General features: G+C 31.6%; 1 pseudogene; it reads right to left on the reverse strand.

Annotated features, from left to right (window-relative positions):
• Positions 1-3,156: 3,156 nt before the first annotated feature.
• On the reverse strand, positions 3,157-5,984 carry LOC114324596 (uncharacterized; annotated as a pseudogene).
• Between the last annotated feature and the right edge of the window lie 104 nt (positions 5,985-6,088).

Below are 6,088 nucleotides of genomic sequence, written 5' to 3' on the forward strand. Positions count from 1 at the left end.
GGCTATCGACATTTATACTGCTACCCAAAAAAGCCAATGCAAAGGAGTGCAATGAACATCGCACCATAGCCTTAATGAGTCATGTCTTGAAATTGTTTTTAAAAGTGATTCACAATAGAATACATAAGAAATTAGACGAAGGCATAAGTGATACACAAATGGGATTTAGGAAAGGTCTGGGAACACGGGACGCACTGTTTGCAGTAAGTGTTCTTTCGCAGAGATGCCTAGATATGAATCAGGAAGTATATGCCTGTTTCATTGATTTTCAGAAGGCATTTGACAAAGTGCAGCATAATCGTCTCAAAGAAATTTTGTTAAATAAAAACATAGACAGTAGAGACATTAGAATTATATGTAACCTCTATTGGAATCAAACAGCAAAAGTGAAAGTTGAAAATAAACTGACTGAAGATATCCAGATTCGTCGTGGGGTGCGCCAAGGGTGTATTTTATCACCATTGTTATTTAATTTATATAGTGAAGCCATCTCAGAATTAGCGTTGGCCGAAGTCAATGAGGGCCTAATAATAAACGGTGAGCCACTTAATAATATAAGATATGCTGACGATACCGTACTTCTAGCGGGAACACTGGAAGAATTGCAACACCTTGCTCAACAACTAAATATTCATTGCAACGATTATGGACTAAAAATAAATTTGAAGAAAACCTAGTTCATGGTATTTACAAAAGCACAAAACAGCAGAGTTAGACTAGTACTGGATAATACAGAAATTGAGCAAATATCTTCGTACAAATACCTTGGAGCATGGATCAGAGAAGATACTGATCAGACAAAAGAAATAAGATGCCGCATTGAAATTGCACGATCCATTTTTAACAGAATGAGGAAACTTTTCTGTAATCGCAATATCAGTATAACGCTCCGGATAAGAATGCTTCGTTGTTATATTTTCTCCACCCTTTTGTATGGGGTTGAGGCATGGACACTAAAATAATCCAGCATTAAAAACCTGGAAGCATTCGAAATGTGGTGTTAAAGACGTGTTCTGAAAATATCATGGACAGCTAGTAAAACAAACGCACAAGTACCCGAACAACTAGGAAAACAATGCGAAGTTTTAAATTCCATAAAAATGAGGAAGTTGGAATACTTGGGGCACATCATGAGAGGTGAAAAATACGAACCATTAAGGAATATTATAATGCATGGCAAAATTAAAGGCAGAAGAAGCGTAGGAAGACGTAAAATCTCGTGGCTACGCAATCTCCGTGAATGGTTTGGATGCAGCTCAATTGAACTATTCCGGCGCGTAACCAACAAAATTATAATGGCCAGAATGATTTCCAATCTCCGATAGGAGCGGAACTTTAAGAAGAAGAAGAAATAAACAAACCAAGACACGTTGAATGTTACGAGGAGCACTCCCGAATCATGATTTACAATGTATTAACTGTGTAAATCATGATTTGGGAGTGGTCCTTGTAACATTAAACGTGTCTTGGTTTGTTTATTTCTAGTACATCTTTAATGTGATTTTAGTACAATAACTCTTTTTGAAAAATTTAAACGCAGAATGAAAAATTTCGTTATTACCGAGGACCCAAAGTCCCTGAAACTCCTTTAATTTTTATTTCAATAAGTTACAGAGGTGAAAAAAATATAAAAGGTTTAGTGTGATTATTAACTTCAAATTGTATCTGATTCAAAAGAAACTTGTTTCTTCTAAGGGACTTTCTGCCCTCGGTAATAATGTAATCTTTCATTCGGCGTTTAAATTTTTCACAAATATTTATTAGTTTTTTAGAATTCGAAAAAAATTAATGCATTTAAAAACTATTGCAACAAAATTTTGCGCCTACGCTCTTAAGGTACTAGTACACTTTAGAAGACCAAAAATAATAATTATTTTCAAGAATTTTTTTCTCAGAACCTTTATTAAAAATGAACATAAAACTTTGTATATATTAATATCTAACTCTTAGAGAGTACAAAAAATATATCTTTTTTTATTTATGCACATACACTAATATTGTAGAGGGCGCAAAAGTCGAGGCTTCGAAAAATGATGGCGGATAGTTAATCTCAGGATTGGGATATCCTAAATAAAAAAATCGTACTGCATTTGGAAAAGGAAGGTTTATTACGTGACAATTTACCACAATTTGACCAAATAATAAAAAACAAATATTTTTTAGCCATGAAAAACTGAAGAAAAACAGGCGATTTTTTCACAAAAATTTTTCAAATTTTCGTAAAATCTTTTTTTTGCGGAATTTTTCACTATCGGTGGTAAATTGCCACGTAAGAAACCTTCCTTTTTCAAATGAGTTTTTTGTTTCAGAGATCCCAATCCTGAGATTAACTGTCCGCCATCGGAACTACTTTTTTTCGAGGCCTCGACTTTGGCGCCCTCTGTACGTGCATAAATAAAAAAAGATATATTTTTTGTATTTTCTAAGAGTTAGATATTAATATGTAAGAAGCTTTATGTCCACTTTTAATAAAAGTTCTGAGAAAAAAAATCTTGAAAAAATGCTTATTTTTGGCCTTTTAAAGTGTACTAGTACCTTAAAATAGGCCTATCATCCCTTATTATGTTAGTTTACGCTTAATGCGTAATTGATTATGTACCTACTGAGATAAAAGATTACTATTTTAGATAACATAATATACTATTTTTACTGCAACTAACTTGTGACACTAACCACAATTTTAGTTTAAAATCTGTTTATTTTGATAAAATCGTAGCATGTGATTGGTCTCTAAAATAACCACATACAATTGTGACGGTAAAGTTCTCCTAATATATATCTAATAGCTAATATATTAATAATTGGTCTAAATATAATAATAATCTAATATCTAAAATGTTATGGTTATATGAAAAAATTCAACAGCTAAATATATAAATAAAAAAAGTGAGACTTGAAAATAAATAGCCGAACCAAAACAAGAAATAAGGAGAAAACGATAAGAATAAACTAAAACAAATAATATAAATAAATATCACCAAATATCTGTCAAAATGTCTAAAGAGAAGATCAGAACCTTAACTGTTCAAATGACATACGGATGAGAGCAGAAACAAAAAAAGTATTCACAACAAAACAAAATAAAAATACAAAGTCTTTATTATACTAAACACAAATCAATAATAATAAATAAACAGTAAATTAAAACAGACTATTTTATAAAAGCTCCTCAAAACTTCTTCCATAGGAAGAATGTCCATAACTGGGATGATGTTCTTCATGTCCTACTAGTCTAGGGCCCATCTGTTTTGAGATGGACGTTGAGAGGTGACTCAAATTTTTTTGCAGAAATTGCTTAAAAATAACTCAAATAATAATATTTGAGTTATCCTCCCACTCAAAATGGTCCGGAACATTGTTTAAATAATCAAAATGTCAAAATATGAAGGAAAAATTCGATTTTCTTATTGGTTTTTTGATTATAACTTTAAAACTGTTCATTTCTGAGAGAAGTTGTCGCAAAAAAAATTCATTTTTTCAAAATCTTACATGACTGAAAATAAAGCAGATAGCAAGTTGAATTTTTTTTGCTTATAGAAGTGTACTGTACCGTTCATTTATCGATTAATTAAAATCGATTAATTACCACGGCGTCAGGGAATTTTTTAAATTAACATTAATTTTTGGTGCTACGCGCAGGGCAGCGGTGTTCGATTCACACAAGTTGATTTTCACCAAAATTTTTTCGAATCTTTATCTAATATATTATTTTCTTACTCTATATTTTGTTGTATTTTAATATTTTAATTCCACAAAAATCAAACTAATTTTATTGTTGTTTGTGAAATATTGTTTAAACAATTGCATATGTTTAAAAATAATAAACTTATATTCTCTAAGTTAAAATATATGAACAAAGAAAGTTTTTGCTAAAAAAAGTGTTATTTCAAAAGATAGAGTATGTGTTTTTATTTTGCAATAAACAAATTTATTTACTTATATCGAAATGTAATAAAAATTAAAATGTATCAATCATTATCAAAGGTCATTGGAATGCCCAATCAGAGCAAACTATCCGCTGTCCTGCGCGTAGCACCAATAATTAATGTTTATTTAAGAAAATTCCTGACGCCGTGGTGGTTAATCGATTTTAGTTTTGCAAATTGCAAATGAAAGGTACAGTACAGTTCTATAAGCAAAAAAAAATTTAACTTTAAAAAATTACCACGGCGTCAGGGAATTTTTTAAATTAACAATAATTTTTGGTGCTACGCGCAGGACAGCGGTGTTCGATTCACACAAGTTGATTTTCACCAAAATTTTTTCGAATCTTTATCTAATATATTATTTTCTTACTCTATATTTTGTTGTATTTTAATATTTTAATTCCACAAAAATCAAACTAATTTTATTGTTGTTTGTGAAATGTTGTTTAAACAATTGCATATGTTTAAAAATAATAAACTTATATTCTCTAAGTTAAAATATATGAACAAATAAAGTTTTTGCTAAAAAAGTGTTATTTCAAAAGATAGAGTATGTGTTTTTATTTTGCAATAAACAAATTTATTTACTTATATCGAAATGTAATAAAAATTAAAATGTATCAATCATTATCAAAGGTCATTGGAATGCCCAATCAGAGCAAACTATCCGCCGTCCTGCGCGTAGCACCAATAATTAATGTTTATTTAAGAAAATTCCTGACGCCGTGGTGGTTAATTGATTTTAGTTTTGCAAATTGCAAATGAAAGGTACAGTACACTTCTATAAGCAAAAAAAATTTTAACTTCCTATCTGCTTTATTTTCAGTCCTGTAACATTTTGAAAAAATGAATTTTTTTGCGAAAGCTGGATTACAAAATTTATTTTGCAAAATCTGTTGAACCGAGCTTAATGAAATCTACAGTATTGTTTTACTGTATCATAAAGTTTTTCTGGGTGAAATATGTAGGTCCAAAGTGTAGCATAAATGGTTGAAAAACGTAAAATGCGGATACTTTTTTTGTATGGTTTTTTCGCAATTATTGCTATTTTGCAACAAGGGTGACTATTTTTTAAATTTATAACTAATTCTATATTATAGGAAATTTAATTATGCAACTTTTATGTCAGTACAACTTTTCTCGGAAATGAATACTTTTAAAGTTATAATCAAAAAACGAAGAAAAAAATCGAATTTTTCCTTCATTTTTTTAAATTTTGATTATTTAAACAATGTTCCGGACCTTTTTGAGAGGGAGGATAACTCAAATATTATTATTTGAGTTATTTTCAAGCAATTTCTGCAAAAAAATTTGAGTCACCTGTCAACGTCCAAATGTACTGATATTTTTACAGATGCGCCCTGGTCTATACTGAGTGTAAGCTAGAGTGGCTATAAACAAGCTTTGATATTATCTCGTACGTGGTAGCTTTTTGGTTGTGGGTAATAGCTTTCAGTCCAATTATAACAGGAGGAAGAACCGAGATCAGACCGGTCATCAAGACCTTTCCTGCAATGGCAGCTATACCACCACGAGCCAAGGGGAGTAGGGTTCCTTTCAACATTGCTCCAGCAGCTACCATCATCCCCATGCTGCCTACTCCACATCCTCCTTTTTTGCCGCCGCCACCACCACCACCTCTTCGTTCGCCACCGCCATATCATCTTGCGGACTCGACAGTGTCTTTGTTAATTAAATTGAGTCGTAAGGAATGCAGTTTAGACAAGAAGTCACTTTTTTCAACAGAAACGCGTCCAGGCGGGCGTCCGGATCATTGGGAAAATCTTGTGCTAATTCAGACACCATATCTGCCGTCGAACTTTTACGTATAACTTTTCTCTTCCTTTATTACCAAAACTCACGGTAGAACACTTCCATCGACACAAGACACTATGTCCAAAATTTTAAACATGTCGAATAACTAGTTGCACAATCTCTTGACAAAGATTTTCTCAGAGCTTGGTTTCGATATGTTTTAAATAGAACCGAAGAAAGACAACATGCCTGCCACCTGCCACAATCGTTTATAAACACGGAATTTTTTTCAGGACTTACCATAGTTTTTTTTTTACTTTTAATGTAAATTTGTTAGGTAATAAAATGAAATGAAATGCATGTGGGGAACATTAAAAGATGTAATTAAAGAAGCAGCAAATATTTCC

Source organism: Diabrotica virgifera, chromosome 6 (genome assembly GCF_917563875.1).
Source record: "Diabrotica virgifera virgifera chromosome 6, PGI_DIABVI_V3a".
NCBI lineage: Eukaryota > Metazoa > Arthropoda > Insecta > Coleoptera > Chrysomelidae > Diabrotica > Diabrotica virgifera.